This window comes from Diceros bicornis, chromosome 17 (assembly GCF_020826845.1).
Source record: "Diceros bicornis minor isolate mBicDic1 chromosome 17, mDicBic1.mat.cur, whole genome shotgun sequence".
In the NCBI taxonomy this organism is placed as follows: Eukaryota; Metazoa; Chordata; class Mammalia; order Perissodactyla; family Rhinocerotidae; genus Diceros; species Diceros bicornis.
In genome coordinates this window covers 38,557,476-38,573,531 of record NC_080756.1, presented here as the reverse complement: position 1 = coordinate 38,573,531, position 16,056 = coordinate 38,557,476, and positions in this window count along the sequence as shown.

Genomic DNA, 16,056 nt, shown 5'->3' with positions numbered 1-16,056 from the left:
TTAGGTATACTAAAAAATCAATGTGGAGTAAGATTTAAGCATGTCACTACGGAGTTAAGACACTAACAAAATACAGAATTATGACCCACCCTGAAAAAGCTGTTAATAAGGGATGTGGCAAAAATGACTTGATGCTGACATGATTTTCATTTTCAGCAGTTGGGGAAGGGGAAAGGATATTACTCACTATTCTTTCTTGTCATTAGCCTCAAATTATTTTTTATTACAACAACAACTCATCCTACATAGAAAAATGACAAAATTGTTGCATTTATTTTAAATATCTATTTTTTCAACCCTACAGGACCTGCAATCTAATACACTCTGATAAAGTACAAAACAATAATTTTTTTCTATTGTTAACAGTGGTTATGGGAATCAGGGAATGGTAGCTGCATGGCTACACACACTTTAAAAAATACTTTTAAAAAAATTTCCTAATTAGGGAATCTTGTTTCATCTTGTATCAATAGAGAAAAGCAAAGAAGGAGGGAGCGTAAGTTACAGGGGGCAATGGGAGCTGGAGTCAGGAAGAGGAGGAGGCAGCCAGGAGAGGATTCAGGGAGAACACAAGAAGGAGACATAGTGGCAGCATAAAGATAGAAACAAAGATAATGGCCATAAGGCAGGATGCTGAGATCCGTATGGTCACAGCTGCTGTCTTGCTACAGCTCCTACCTCTGGTTTTTTCTCTGAAACTCTAATCCAGAAGGTCACCAGAGCAGGTAAGAAAGAGAGAATGAGTGTCTGAGGCCAACAGTAAAGATGCTCAATCAGAATCTTCCTTGTTTTTGTTTTGTTTTTGTAGACACTTAATATACGTATATGTAAGTACACATATGCCAAATAAACACAAAGAACATACAGGAAAATGTTAAATGGTTTGGAAGTTAGTTTAAGATCTCAACATATTTCTATAAACGTTCCTGTAGCCATTCAAAAACAAATTATTTCTTGCAGAATCATCCCTGCTAAACGAAATGAAATAGACTAGGAAATAGAAAATTTGCCAAATATAATAATGATCATTCTAATAATGATAATTTGAACTAATGGAGCTCCAAGCTCATAAGGAATTTTGTTCACATAGATTAGCTCATGGATCATATGCAGCACAGAAAAGAGTGGGTATGTATATCCCTAAGTTTCCCCATGTTTAAACTTGAGCAAAAGGAATTTAAAGTCATACAACTGGTTTGTGGTCCATTTGTTACTTGAAGCCAGAAATTATTTCACTTGTGACAACATAATATAGAATGAAATAACACTCCAGAATTTATAGCTGAATGAAACTCCCAAGATGGTACTTACTTTTTAAGTGATGTAAAAGGCTTTCAAATAATTGTTAATGAAATTAAATTTAATATAACCTCATTGGCACTAAGTTAGTACTATATTTGATGGTTGAATGGAATAAATATTTTTAAACGTGTTTCTCTATACCATAAAGGTTTTCTTTCATTCCAATTCTATATTGCAAATCAGCATGTCTGCAAGATTTTAGAATGTCAGCAAAAGAGAAGGCAGTTCCAAAATGTTCTCCTCAGATCCTGTCATTGGTAATTTTATTAAATGACTGAATTGATCCAATCAATGCAATGTTTAATAGTAAATTACTATTATAAATCTTCTTTTTATTTTACTTTAAATGTTAAAATGTTTATTAAATATGTGTTAATGACTAGCACACAGTATGTGTTAAATAAATCTATATTCTATATCAATTACCTGAAGTTTAAGATATTCAAGTGGTTATATATCTGGTATTCTCTACATCAGAACTAACATCCCAATGCAATTTTGCTATAGTATATTAGTAGGTCTCTAGAAGATTTCATAATATATGTAGATGAAGACACACTTTAGCATCCACTGAACATCTATTAAATGCTTAGCAATATGTTCAGTACCATGGCTTTAAAAGAAAAATTCAAGGAAAATTTGTAACAAATCTAATTAAACAATATATATATAACCAACATTCAAATTAATTGTTTCATATCCAAGACCTCTAAGGTAAACATGGCAAGAAAAGTTAAAACCAAAATAAATAAGCAAATGAGCAAAAAGGCAATGACAATAACTTAACTGAGCAATAATTAAGTTGGTGGGAAATATAAAAATGATCTACAAACACAGATATACAAATATAAATACATCTTCAGAGAAGACCAGCTTTCGTCAAACTACAACAGAAACCCCCAGAAACAATTTTTCATTTAGTGAGTCTCTTTGACATTCCTACAGCAGTATTATGGAAAATGGAATGAACCTGAAAAAGTGTGCTTTTGAGCTCATGTTGTTTCCATTGCAAATATAAAAAGGAGACTCACACAGGCTAAGGAAATATAAGATATGCTAGTGAACACTGCTGGAAAATTCTCAAAGAGAATATCAGGAACTTTTACGATCATAAACAAATTATTTCCAAATTTAACCCCTTTTGGGCATTGTTTCAAGCAAATATTTCTAATATTTCTCTTCTGATTTTAAAAAGAAGTCTTTTCATTCTCTTATTTTAAGATAGAATTGTTGGGCCGGCCCCGTGGCTTAGCGGTTAGGTGCGCGCCCTCCGCTGCTGGCGGCCCAGGTTCGGATCCTGGGCGTGCACCAACGCACCGCTTCTCCCGCCATGCTGAGGCCACGTCCCACGTACAGCAACTAGAAGGATGTACAGCTATGACATACAACTATCTACTGGGGCTTTGGGGGCAAAAATAAATAAATAAAATCTTTAAGATAGAATTGTTAAATATCCTCTATTTTAATAACTGAAGTTGAAATATGTAGTCATAGGTACAGATTACACTTCGACATTTGATGTATCTTCCTACTTCAAGCTACAGATTTCACATTTTATGGAATTTGGAAGTTTTAGTTTTGAGAAATAAAACTTTTAGTATTATAACCACAATGAATTTAAAGCAAATCGGTGTCAGACGATACCAACATTATACTGACTTAACCTGACACAAGAGGCATTAAGAAATGTTCTCTTTCAGCTATTGTTTTTTTTCCCCACGGCACTGTTATTTACTTTGTCACAAAAACATTAAAAAAGAAGCCTCCCTCTTTCAAAACAAAGAACTTCCAACCAACGTACATCTGTGAGCCATTCACCAAATACCTGGTGAGCTCACCACTGACCTATCTCGTGCAGCTTAAAACAGAGTAGACAAGTCTTGTAATTGAACCTCTTCAGAAAAACACCTAAGAAATTCAACAGCCTATCTTCCTTTTTAAAGACCTAAAATTCAATTCCCCATAACACATTTATGCCAGGGAACTGGCATATAATAGCCTATAAGCTCAAGGTTTTTCTACCCTCATACTGTCTGCATTGTCAGTTGGTTAGCTACAATATTACATATGAATAGTCCTCAGATCACATTTTTGACCAACTAGTGTTCTTCGAGGACACATTCAAGAATGTGTTCACCTTAGAAACTCTAGTCTCATACCTGTCTCCAAGAGATGATGCCATTCCCAGTAATAGCTCCCACTGTTTGACATCTTACTATTGATCTCCTTCAGAATAATTTGAAGTAATTTTAAAATGATAGATTTTATTTTTTGGGTCACTGTGATGCATATAAAATAAATTACCTCATTTAATACAACTATATGAGATATGTAGTTGTATTATCCCAACCACAAATGAGGGAACCATGGCTTACAAAAGGAAGCTAATTAATTTGTCCATGGTCCCCAAACTAATAAGTGCAGAGATGGAGAACACCAAAGTTATGATATCTTTCCTCCAAAGTTCTCAAAAGGCACCAAATGCTAAGTTACCTCAAATATAACCTAATAGCAATTAAATATTGAGTGTACAGGAAAGTATGTTTCAATGTTAAGTGAATGTCCAAACTTTCTGTCTAACTCTAAAATGTCTAACTTTACAAAGTTAGATTGAGTGATGACTGCCCCATCCTCACAAATAACTTGGTATAAAAGATGGTTCTTTATACAATAATTAAAAACCGTTAAACAATAGTACCTTTATCCCATTTATGGTGATAATAAACATCATAATTAGTACTACTCATCATATAATTTGGCTCTCTTTTTAAAAATAATTTCTAAATATTCTCTTTCTTAATATGATTATAATTTTTGGAATCTCAGGGAAAATACAGGGGCCTGTTTTCTGGTTCCCACGTTAACTACCTTCGAATGGAATTTTTGTCTTTCAGAAAACAATTTCAGGCAAAGGGTGTCTATTAGGAAGATAAGATCAATTGAACTTATACTTTTATTTTTTTATTCACTACACAATCATCTCTCCTTGTGATAAGTGGTGATGTCTAATGGTTTTCAGTTCACGAGGATGAGAAGGACGTGAACCAATCACTCTGGTGGTAAAAAAATCAGACGACTCTTATTGAGTAAAAATCCATATAACCCATGAGAAGAGAAGCCATTCAAATGGGACCATAGTTTAAAAAAGTACTCTTTACCACCAAACTTTCTGTATTGTAATTTCTCAACCTAGAAAGAAATTCAGAGAACACTCTGCATTGACATGTCACCTAGAGGCAGCAGCAGCAAAGTGAGAAGTAACACCATAATATTGCTACAACATGGCTTGGATTCTTACTTATTAGAAAATTTCTACAAGATATTGTAGTACACATCTTTTCAGGGAAGTTTTTCCACTGTAGATGTTGTATATATTTCTTGATATTAACTAATCAGAGCAGAAATAAGAGCTAAAACTGAGTAAAGCAGGAAAATATTTGAAAACGTAGCTTCATTTTTAAGTTGATTATAGTTGTCTATTCTCTACATTCTCCTTTGACTACACACTAAGTAACATATAAATATTATTCATAGTAAATTAAAATGTTACCTATTAACAATGTCCAGTCTACTTATATCTAGACTAGCACAGGGGAAAGAATTATGGCTAAGCTGAAAGGCAGGAGGCCTGTGCTTCAAGAGAGCCTCTATTCCTTCCTTACTAGTGATGTGGTCTTGCCTAAGTCTTTGACATCTCAGGGAAGATGATTTTTAAGGTCTCCCAACGCTCAAATTTTGACTCGATAACCTCTTCTTTGATAAACAAATTTGTAATTTGCAAAATAAAATTTCTTACCCATCTCAGTTGTACCCCAGTTATATATCCTTTTAAACAAGTTTTAAAGACTAGTCCTTGTAGTTTATTTTAATCCTTTAAAGTATGTCATAACTCTACATTAGCACATCACTATAAGATGATGAGGAAAATAAATCTTTTATTAATTAAAGTTAATTCAGCTTAATTCAATTAAGTTAAAATGACCAGGAGAACTTAACTGGTCACAAAAAATGACCATGTTTTCGAAAGAACTAATTTTATGACTAAATACATCTATTTGTGGTTGTAAAAATTTTTTGTGCTTGCATTTTCAAGTCATAACTTTCATTTTCTCTGATAAGTACAATTTATTAGCATTACCTAATTCAATGAGAGAATTAAAAGCAGTTTATTACTATATTGAACACATCGTAAGTGTGTGATGGCAGTGACTGGCATGTAGGGGGAAATAAATACAAGGGATTCTGCCTTTATCCAAATTTTCACAACATCAAAGGAGAAACTCAAAGACAAACTAAAAAGTTGAAATGCTAGAAATCATGACAGGCAAACTGTGTTCAAGAGAACATAGTTTTTAAAATGAATTTTGTGGACACTCTGTAGAACTCCTGCCAAATAGCTTCCTTTTTTCACGCTATTGTTAACAAAAATGACTTACTGCCATAATTTAGAAAATAATTCAATCAATCTATGCACAGGATGAAAATGCAAGAAAATGGACATTACCAAAAGAATGTATTCATTCAATTACTCAATAAATATGTATAGAATCTTTAATTTACACTTGTATTGTAAACCATCTATATATTCGAATATTTTATTGTTTATACTTAATATTTTCATAAATGAATAAAAAAATAAATTGATTGTAAATTTCTCTGAAGTTGAACAACTATTTAGGTATCAAATGGTACAACAGTATTTAAAAAGACCAAATGTTAATCAACTCTAAACAAATCGTGGGTCTGTAATCAAAAACATTTTTATTTTTAAATCTTGCTTAAAGTCAAAGCATAGACTAAAAGACTTATTAAGCATTTGTAAGATATGCCAGCATCCTAAGCACATCTTTAAAAAATAAAAATATATCTAAGGCAATGCATGACCTTCTTGGTTTGGGGTCCAAACTTCAAAGTTATTCAGTCTTTATAGGTAGACTATTCTGCTTAATCCTAATGAACAAGTCAATTTAATAAACATTGTTCTAGAATTGAGTGTGTACCCTGAATTTTACTAGATATACCTAATGAATAAGTCAATTTAATAAACATTGTTCTAGAATTGAGTGTGTACCCTGAATTTTACTGGATATACTGAGCAAAAAAACACAAATCAATACACATAATGTTTTTTTATGAGCATCTTTTCTGGCCAGAGCACTCTGATAAAAGGTGACAAGGCAAAGATAAACTTTTTTTCCCCCCAAGGAATTATGACCTACTACAAGATATAGACATTCTTGCCTGTTCCTATAAAAAATTTATCAAGTTCTTACTAATTAGAAATGTACAACTTTTAACAAGAGTAATTCATTTAATTTTCAAAACAAATCTAGAGTGTCTCAGTTACTGATATTAGTTCCAAGTCACAGAAAAGGTAAAAAAAGTACAGGGACAAAAACTAACTAGCTTCGACCTACATAGCTAGCAAGAGGCAGAACCACAATTTGAACTCAAGTCTTCCAACTACAAACCTAGTGCCTATTCCAGTCCACAAGAGAGCTACTTCCAAAAGTTATCTGCAAAGTATTATTTAGTAAAACAAATAAAATTCTGTGGGGAGTTTAAGAAACAAGTGATTTTAAAATAAGAGGACCATTTTCTGAACTTTAAGAATTTAGAATTATTTTGTTGGTATTAATAAAATATAGATTAGAGAATCAATTGAAAACCCCAGATGCACTATGAGAATTCAGAATTACTGTGGGGAACAAAAGTAATCTTAGAAATCAATAGCTTTTATATATATGATAACACCTAGTTATCATATATATATGATATATGATAATGGGAAAAAAAGACTCCATTAGCATTAGTAACACAAAAGATAAAATATCTAAGAATAAACTCATTCACATACAAGATCTATCTGAAGAAAGTTTTAACACAATATAGAAAGACATACCATGTTCCTGGATAGATAACATCAATATCATAAAAATAACATTTGTTTCCAAATTAATGTATAAATTTGAGTTTAAATTAAAATACCAGCAAATGTTTAAAGCAGCAAACTAATTCAAAACTTTATGTGAAAAAATAAACAAACAAGAATAATCAGAAAGACTCTGAAAAAAATAAGAACTCAGCTTACCAGAAATAAAAACATAATACAGAATCTCAGTGATTAAAACAATGTGTACTGAATGGATTGAAAGACTTAAGGAATAGAACAGAAAGTATAGGAAAAAAAACAAACATAAGGGGAATTTAGTATATTCTATTTAGTAAGTGATATAGATGATACACAACAAATGCTCTATGATTACCTCATGACCAATGCAAACAGGAATATAAAGTCCAAATAGATAAAGATTTAAATGTAAAGAATAAAACCATAAATCTACCAGTAGCGAACATGAGCAAACTCTAATATAATCTTGAAGTAGAGAAGTCTTACTAACAGTGGATCAAAATTCAGAAGCCATAAAATAAAAGATTAATAAATCCAACCATATAAACACCAAAAACTTCTGGGCCGGCCCCGTGGCTTAGTGGTTAAGTGCGCACGCTCCGATGCTGGCGGCCCGGGTTCGGATCCCAGGTGCGCACCGCTTCTCCGGCCATGCTGAGGCTGCGTCCCACATACAGCAACTAGAAGGATGTGCAGCTATGACATACAACTATCTACTGGGGCTTTGGGGGGAAAATAAATAAGTAAATAAAATCTTAAAAAAATAAAAAATAAATAAATAAACACCAAAAACTTCTGAATGGCAAGAGGCACCATAAACAAATCAAAAGATACGAAACAAGTTGGGAAGAAAATATACGCAACCCATATCACGAAAAGAGCTAGCCTCCATGACATGTAAAGAGCTCTTTGAAATCTATGAGAAAAAGATCAACGATCCAATAGTAAAACAGGCAAATAATATAATTTATTCAAAGAAAAGAAAATAGAAATGATTCTTAAACAAAAGAAAGCTACTCAACATCTAATGAAAATGCTATTACAGCTACATACAATGTGATTATTTTTTTAACCTAACAGCTTGGCAAAAAATCAAAACTTTGCCTAACATTTTATGTCAGATTGTATTACTCGTTCACAAATAATTTGTTCTCTCCCTTGCTATATTTCCTTGCCAATGGAGTTTACTTCCTACCTCACTGACTTTGTCTTAGACATGTTATTTGCTTTGGTCAATAGAATATGAAGTTTTCCGTGTGAGTGTTTGATTTGGTTCAGCCAACTTATCTTGTTTCTGCCTTCCACCATGAAAACACTATATCCCAGATAGTGGCTTAGTCCATCAGCCTGGCGCCTAGAATGAGAGGAGACATGGAGACAAATGGACCCCAGCCCAGTCCAAATAAGCCAACACGCAGCTGACCCACAGCAAACCGAGAGCCCTCATGTAACACATCCAAGAAAATTTCTTTTTAATTGTAATCCATGCAGAAAGGGGGGTTGTTTGTTAACACAACAAAAGCTTACTAACATAGTCTGTGACATACAGAAACAGCCACTGTTGTATATTACTAGTAGAAATGTATATTGATATAACCCTTATGGACAGCAATTTGGAAATATCTATCAAAATTACAAATGCAATTTCACTTCTGGGAATTAGAGATATTTCTTTTTGCTTACACGTGCATATGAAAACTTTGGAAAGACACCCAAGAAAATGAAACAAAAATGTGTATAATGGTGGGGATAGGGAAAGGTGGGAACTGAGAGATGGAAGATAGGTATGAGATTAAAACTTTTTGCTGTATATTTTTGTAGCTTTTTATATTTTTTCTTTATTTTGAGTGTGAATCCACTACTTTTTCAAAAAAAGTTAAATATACATACATTAAATTATTTAAATACACATCTAATTAAACTAAAAACTTTCCAATGGTTGTCCACTAACTATACACAATATTTCTCAAATTCAGATCAGCATACCCCACACAGATGTATTTTTAGAGGCCTTTAATTAGTATGTAATTTTTTGTTATTAAAAAGTATTTTACTTGTTAGAAAGACCAAAATTCTCATTTTTAATGATAATCCTCAATTTAAAGATATTTTCATAAAATATGATTTTAGTTTATGAAATAAATGCTTCCTTAACTGAAATTCAAAGACCACAGTGACTATTCTTGAGAATATCTAACTTTTTTCTTTAAAAGAGGCTTGTATATTGGGGGCCTGCCCGGTACCGCAAGCGGTTAAGTGCGCACACTCTGCTGCGGCGGCCCGGGGTTCGCCGGTTCAGATCCCGGGCGCACACTGACGCACCGCTCGGCAAGCCATGCTGTGGTGGCGTCCCATATGAAGTGGAGGAAGATGGGCACGGATGTTAGCCCAGGGCCAGTCTTCCTCAGCAAAAAAAGAGGAGGATTGGCAGATGCTAGCACAGGGCTGATCTCCTCACAAAAAATAATAATAATAAAAATAAATAAAAGAGGCTTGTATATAAGTCCAGTTTGAGAGATGATAACCTTATTATAAACCAAAAGTCCTTAACATGCCCTTAACATGTCTTCATGCTCTGTCATGGTCTCCTTATCCAGCCTCATCTCTCCCAACAGGCCATGAACTTCATGCTCCAGCTACATCAGACTGGTATAGTTGCTAGTAAACAGCATGTTGTTTCGTCCTTTAATGCTTTTGTGTAAATACCTTCCACACTCCCTTACCCCAATTTATCAGGCTAATTTCTACTTATCCTTTAAGATTTGTTGAAGAATCAGAGCCTATTAGAATCCCATCTTGACCCCTCACCTGTTATCTTTCTTGGGACTCCATACCACCCAGTAAGATCAAAGTTCCCACCACTAGACTCTAAGCTCTATAAAGATAGATGCTCCGTCTTGTTTATTATTGTATCCTCCAGACCATTTCAAAGTTCTGTGATATTCATGGCATTCTCTATCTGAAGAAAAAAATCAGGAGACTTCAGGACTCTAAGTTTGTGTGTACTGGTATCACTAGGCCTTGCATAATCTATTTCCAAAGGTCGGGGCATGCTCCCCCACCATTATCTTTACATCTGGGTTTAAACAGTACTTCCTCAAAGAAGGCTTACCTAGACTAGGACTGAAGTGTAAGAAACAACATCTGGTGGTGTGTCAAAGTCCCTGGACAACAGTGGTGGTATTAACAGAAGTTTGGAAGTTGAGATTTTTTGAGAAGTTCAGTAAAGTGATGTTACATTGAATTTGACATAATGGCAGAACATCTAAGTAGAAGTTTCCAAGTTAGAGATGGAAATATTACACCAAAGTGTGTAAAAATATCATAGAAAAAGTAGATTTTATTTCCTAAGTATGAAGGGCTGTTTTATAAGGTGAGTAAAGCACTAAAGTAGAAGGGATAATTTCAAGAAAAACAAACAACATAATGACAATTTTTTTAAAAGAGGTCGATTTAAAAAGCCATTGATTTTGGCAATTAGGCAGTCACTGGTGAGAGATGGTCTTAAAATACCAGGAAAACAGAGTTCACCTCTGGTAAAATGAAACCATAAATTCTATAGCCTTCCCCTACCCCTTTGCAAACACACACACACCACAATACAGACACACACCACATATATAGGCGCACACACACACAAATATTTTATTCCCTTCCATACAAAAGACTCTAGAAACAACATAGGGTCTTCACATTAGGAACTGCATCAAAAAGAGAAAAATACCAACTGAAGGCATATTCTAGGAAAAATAAACCAGAGAGAGAAAAAAATGTTGAAATTAAAAAATGTCTAAACTTTTTGAGGAAAAAATAATGGACTAGCTACCGCTTTCATAACATAATGGACTTCTTTATTAATTTCGTAATGGCAATAATCCCGGTCAAATACAACTGCCATTCCATTTTTCCATGTGACCAGATGCTATTTTGGCAATTAGGCAGTCACTGCCATTTTGATTGCATTTAAAGTGATCAAGTATGCAATTGCCCACTGTTGTCCTTTTCTTCCAGTACAAAGATCTGAATCTTATTTTTGATCTAAAAATATTCCATTTACATCTCTTTGTTGATAGATTTTCCTGTTGCTTTATTTCAAGGTCCTGTAGAAATCATTAGTGACATTATGCCAAGGGCTGAACCTCATAAGCAACCTGAACAGTTTGATTCACTGAGAAAGCAACCCACAATTCACTAAAAGAAAATGTAATAATGATCCTGTCCAATTAAAACTGTTAAATTAAATGGAGAGAATCTAATGATTTCTCCTTATCATTCTGATATTCTGGAAGCATGGCAGGGGAACGATAAATACCAACACATATGTTAAAGATGCCCACTCTTTTTTAGTTTAAGGAAAGCAAGCAAATTCTTTTAAAAGGAAACTGCACTATTACACAAAAGACATTCTAATGGATGTATCTAAGTAAAAAAAAAGGCAAATAACTTCCTCTAAATTAAAACATATTTAAATAAATTCTTAAGCCAATTAAACAAATAGGAAGCTACCCCATTAACATGCTGAGGAAGCACAGGAGAAAACAGGAAATGCTGCCTGAGCATAAGACTAGTTACGAAAAGCGCAAATGAGACATTACTTATATTCTATTAGTTCAGAGACAATAAATTTATCTCATTTCTATTTTTCTATAATTCCTGTCAAATACTATAATCATGTTTTTCTGTCACACATTTGCAGTTCTGTCTGCATACCTACAGTTTAAGAAATTATGAAAGCAGATGCAGAATTCAAAGAATTGTCCTCAATCTCTGAATCTGATACCCTTATAAGTGCAAAACTCAGTATCAGAGAGAACTAGACTGGTTAATTTAATGACCTGACCTCAGGGAGCTTTCAGAGGTACGTTCAACAGGATTACAACAACTGACTATACCCTGAGTCTAGCATGCATGCATGCATGAATGAATGAAGCACAAAAAGTTAGAAGACTATAAATTTTATTCAATGGATAGTTTTTGCATTTGAAGTGTACACTATTTAAATAAGCATTCTGCAAATAAAACCAGGCTGGTAATAAACTAGTTATAACTAATTAATAAAAATCTAAAGTAGTAGTCCTCAAACTTTTTAGCCTTGGAACACTATCTCAAAAACCAAACAAAACTTAAGGAGAACAGAAATATTAAATTAGAGAATAGCAGTGAGTTTGTGTGGCAGGAGTCAGAATAGAGTTTAGAGTATTCCACTAAACCTCTCTCTTCAAAGCATAGTTAGAAAAGCATCACACCAAAATAATTCTAATTGTCTGCAGAAGTAAATGGAGTATATTATGGGAAATAAAATTGGAATATTAAAAGATCTAAACTAGATATCTATAAATATTTTATAACTTGTACTGTAAAATGCCTTATTTTACCAGAAGTTTGCCTTCTTTTCCCTATATCTGTTTTTTCACTTTCTGAATATACTGTATGACTATAATTGTCATCACATTTCCCACAGTTCACATGTATTCCTCAGAAACATCCATTTAATATCCCTTTTATTTACCTTGCAACCAATCCTGGGGCAGAAAAGACATACCTAAATTACTAAGTATTTTATGCTTCCTTTAAAGATACATAGTTGTCCTGTTAGCACAGTGGTTCCAACATAGAATGTGTGAAAGAATATAACATGTTCATGTCTCCTTTTAGGCCGACCTTGAAAAGGCAGCTAACATGATATACTCCTAGAAAAGATTGTTAGTTGTCTGGATGTGTAACGCCCAGCGTCACAATAGGCACTTCCCTAAATGTTGGCCATATACTTTATTACTGATATACATATCTCATATATGTAAAAGATATACATATATATCTGAAAAATACCAGGTAACCCAGTACAATCATTCACCTCAGTGGTTTTCACACACTTCAAGCACCTCAAATAGAGCAAATAAGGCCTTATTTGATTAATTATTTTAAATATAAATGTATGTTCGTTCATATAAATACACATATATGGGTATTTGTATATCTATAAAATTAAAAGTATATTTACATGTTTCCACTAAGTTTTGCCCCACCTTAAGAAACGAATCTTTAACAATGACCCACAACATCAGAAAGAAAGCGCTTGCAGAGAACCACACCGGAAGCAGCAGCTACTGGCGGCGCAGCTACTCTGTCCTTGCGGAGGCCACAACCAAAGCGAGGGTGGCACGCCACAGGTTCCCGGCAGCCCCAGCGCGGGCAGGGCACGAAGGGAACGTGCCTGGCGTGCGCATGGACGTCCGCCACGTGCCCTGCGCACGGCACCATCTACCGCAGGGCAGGACTGTCACTATGGCGGCTCTGTCTGCCGACTGCCCTTCTCGTGCAGCTTTTGCAACCAGTCCACATCCAGTGCCCAGAACAGGTGGTCGGTGGCATGCACGGTGGCCCGAACACTAAGAGTGGCCAGGTCCAATCAGTCTCAGGTGGCCTGCACCGCCACATTTGAGGCGAAAGCCAACCTGCCTATCAACTTTGGTTTTACTGATGACTTAAGGTTCAACACTGGTGGCTGGAGCATGTTGGACCATTGTCAGATCCTGCCTGGAAAACACCAGCCACCACAGCCGGGTGGTGGTGTGGACCTCAGGCACGAAGACCACAGGTAAAGCCCCCCCAGCAGTGACAACTTCCTGGGCAAATTGTGGACTGACCTTCCTGATTAGGGTCTTATGATCCCCTTGTGATACTCTGAGTGTAACAACCACAACCACTTGGCAGATGTGCAAACCTAAGCGACATGTTTGCATTCTTACACTTGGCTTTATGGCATCTTGAGACCAACTGCCAGACCACAGTGATATTCAGCCTTACAAGTTTTGTGTTGTCCATTACATGATGCAGATGATTTCATTATTTAGTCAAGATTTCAAAGCAGCAGCAGAAATGTCCTTCTGCATATTCAGTCTTCCGAGCTGAGCAGTAGGAGTGTCGGGGAAGAAGGGATGAGAATCTAACACCTTTTTTCGTTTCCCTCTCCCCTCCACTTCTTCCTCTCCATGTCAGAGTGAAATCCAATATCCAAAAAAAGCAAGTGAATGCATTAAGAGGTCCGCTTGGGTAAATGGCCTGTACTGGACTTTTTTCCCTCCCAGACAAGAGAAAGGAACAAGTTTCTTTCTATTTAGGCAGTAACTGAAAGGCAGGAACTTTTGTGCATGATTGTCATAAGCATTTAAGTAATAAGTTTTATATTTCAATGTATTGTATATATTGAAAATAAACACATTAAAATTAAGTTGATTTAAATGAAGTATTTTATTTGACCAGAAGTGAGATTACAGAAGAGCAATGAAGAAAAATATATTGAACTGCTCAGTCAAGTTTATTAAATCTTATTAATTTAATTAGCAAGTAGGTCAGTTTCTGAACATTGACACTTTATGTACATGATAGCCAGGCCAAATTTTATGTAATATGCATACTGAGTAGAGAGTTAGCTATAATAGCTATGTATTGATTGAATTATGTACCAAATCTCAGAAGCATTAAATTTAGTGAATAAACACAAACATTTATTATGTGAAGTCAGAAAAGCTAGGTTCAAGTTGTAATTCTGCCCTAATACCTCTCTGATCCTCAGTTGCCTCATTTGTAAATTGAGGATGATAACAATACCTATTTTGAAAAGATGATATAAATATTTAATATCACAATATACATGAAAAATGCTTAGTAAACTGTGAAATGCAATATAAGTGTCAACAATTATTACAGCCAATAAGGTACTGTTTATAAACTTAGAAAAGTAACTCCAGTGCATAAAATAAATCACACAAATTCGTATGTAAAATGACCTCTTTCAATAATACTACTTCATACCAGTGATTATATTTTCCTCTTGAGTGAATGCTGCTGAAAAGAGCAATAAGATGCTTTCTAGCAGCTCTATGTTTAACCCATAATAATTATTTTCAGATTGTTTATGTTGCATACAATGCATACCATAAGAAAGGAAACAAAAACATTAAGATTCTGAAATGAGCTTTTAAAGGTTAAGATTATTTAAGCATTTCATTTATTATACGATTTATATGATGTATAGCATAAGCATATACACAGTAAGGAAATGAATTTGAAAAGTCAACACTAGGTGGGTCCATAGTAATGAACTGAACATTTTAAATTGAAATGTGAGAAATATCTGTGTTTAAAATAAATGCATTACAGCTCAAAAAAAGCCAATCAAAACTGAGCAAAATGAAAAGCTCAATTTGTGTTTTTAAAAGGCATATGAAATATACATAAATAAGAAATATAAAAAGTAACTAAATATGCAAAATATTCTAAATTATTTTTTGATTTAGTATCTGCCAAAAGTTTCTATTCATAAAATTATACAGACAATATGCAACATACAGTAGAAATAGGAAGATAATATATAATCTATAAGTTATCTAGAATAATAGTTCCCCAGATAAATGTCTTTTCTGATAAAAACAATAATTTTTAAAATATCCTTATCGTTTCACAATAATTTTAAGTCAATGGATATAACAGAAACACTGCATTTTATCTGTGCAATAAAACATTGTAGGGTAATAGGAAACGTAAAAAATAACATATATTTGGATATAAAAGAATGGGAAATTGGAAAGGCTTTTTAACCAAGTATTAGTAATGAGAAATTAAAATGATTACTTAGGATAAACAGACCTTAAATTTTCCTATCTGTTTTTATCTTCTGATTGTCCTGGCTAGACATTTTTTGAAGAATATGAAGTTTAGTTTTGTGGCTTAGAAAATCCCTATAATATTAAGGATATTATAATATCCAGATCAAGGACAATCATAGCTTACATGTATTAAGTGCTTACTAAATAGCAAAGCATTGTTGTTATAAACACTCT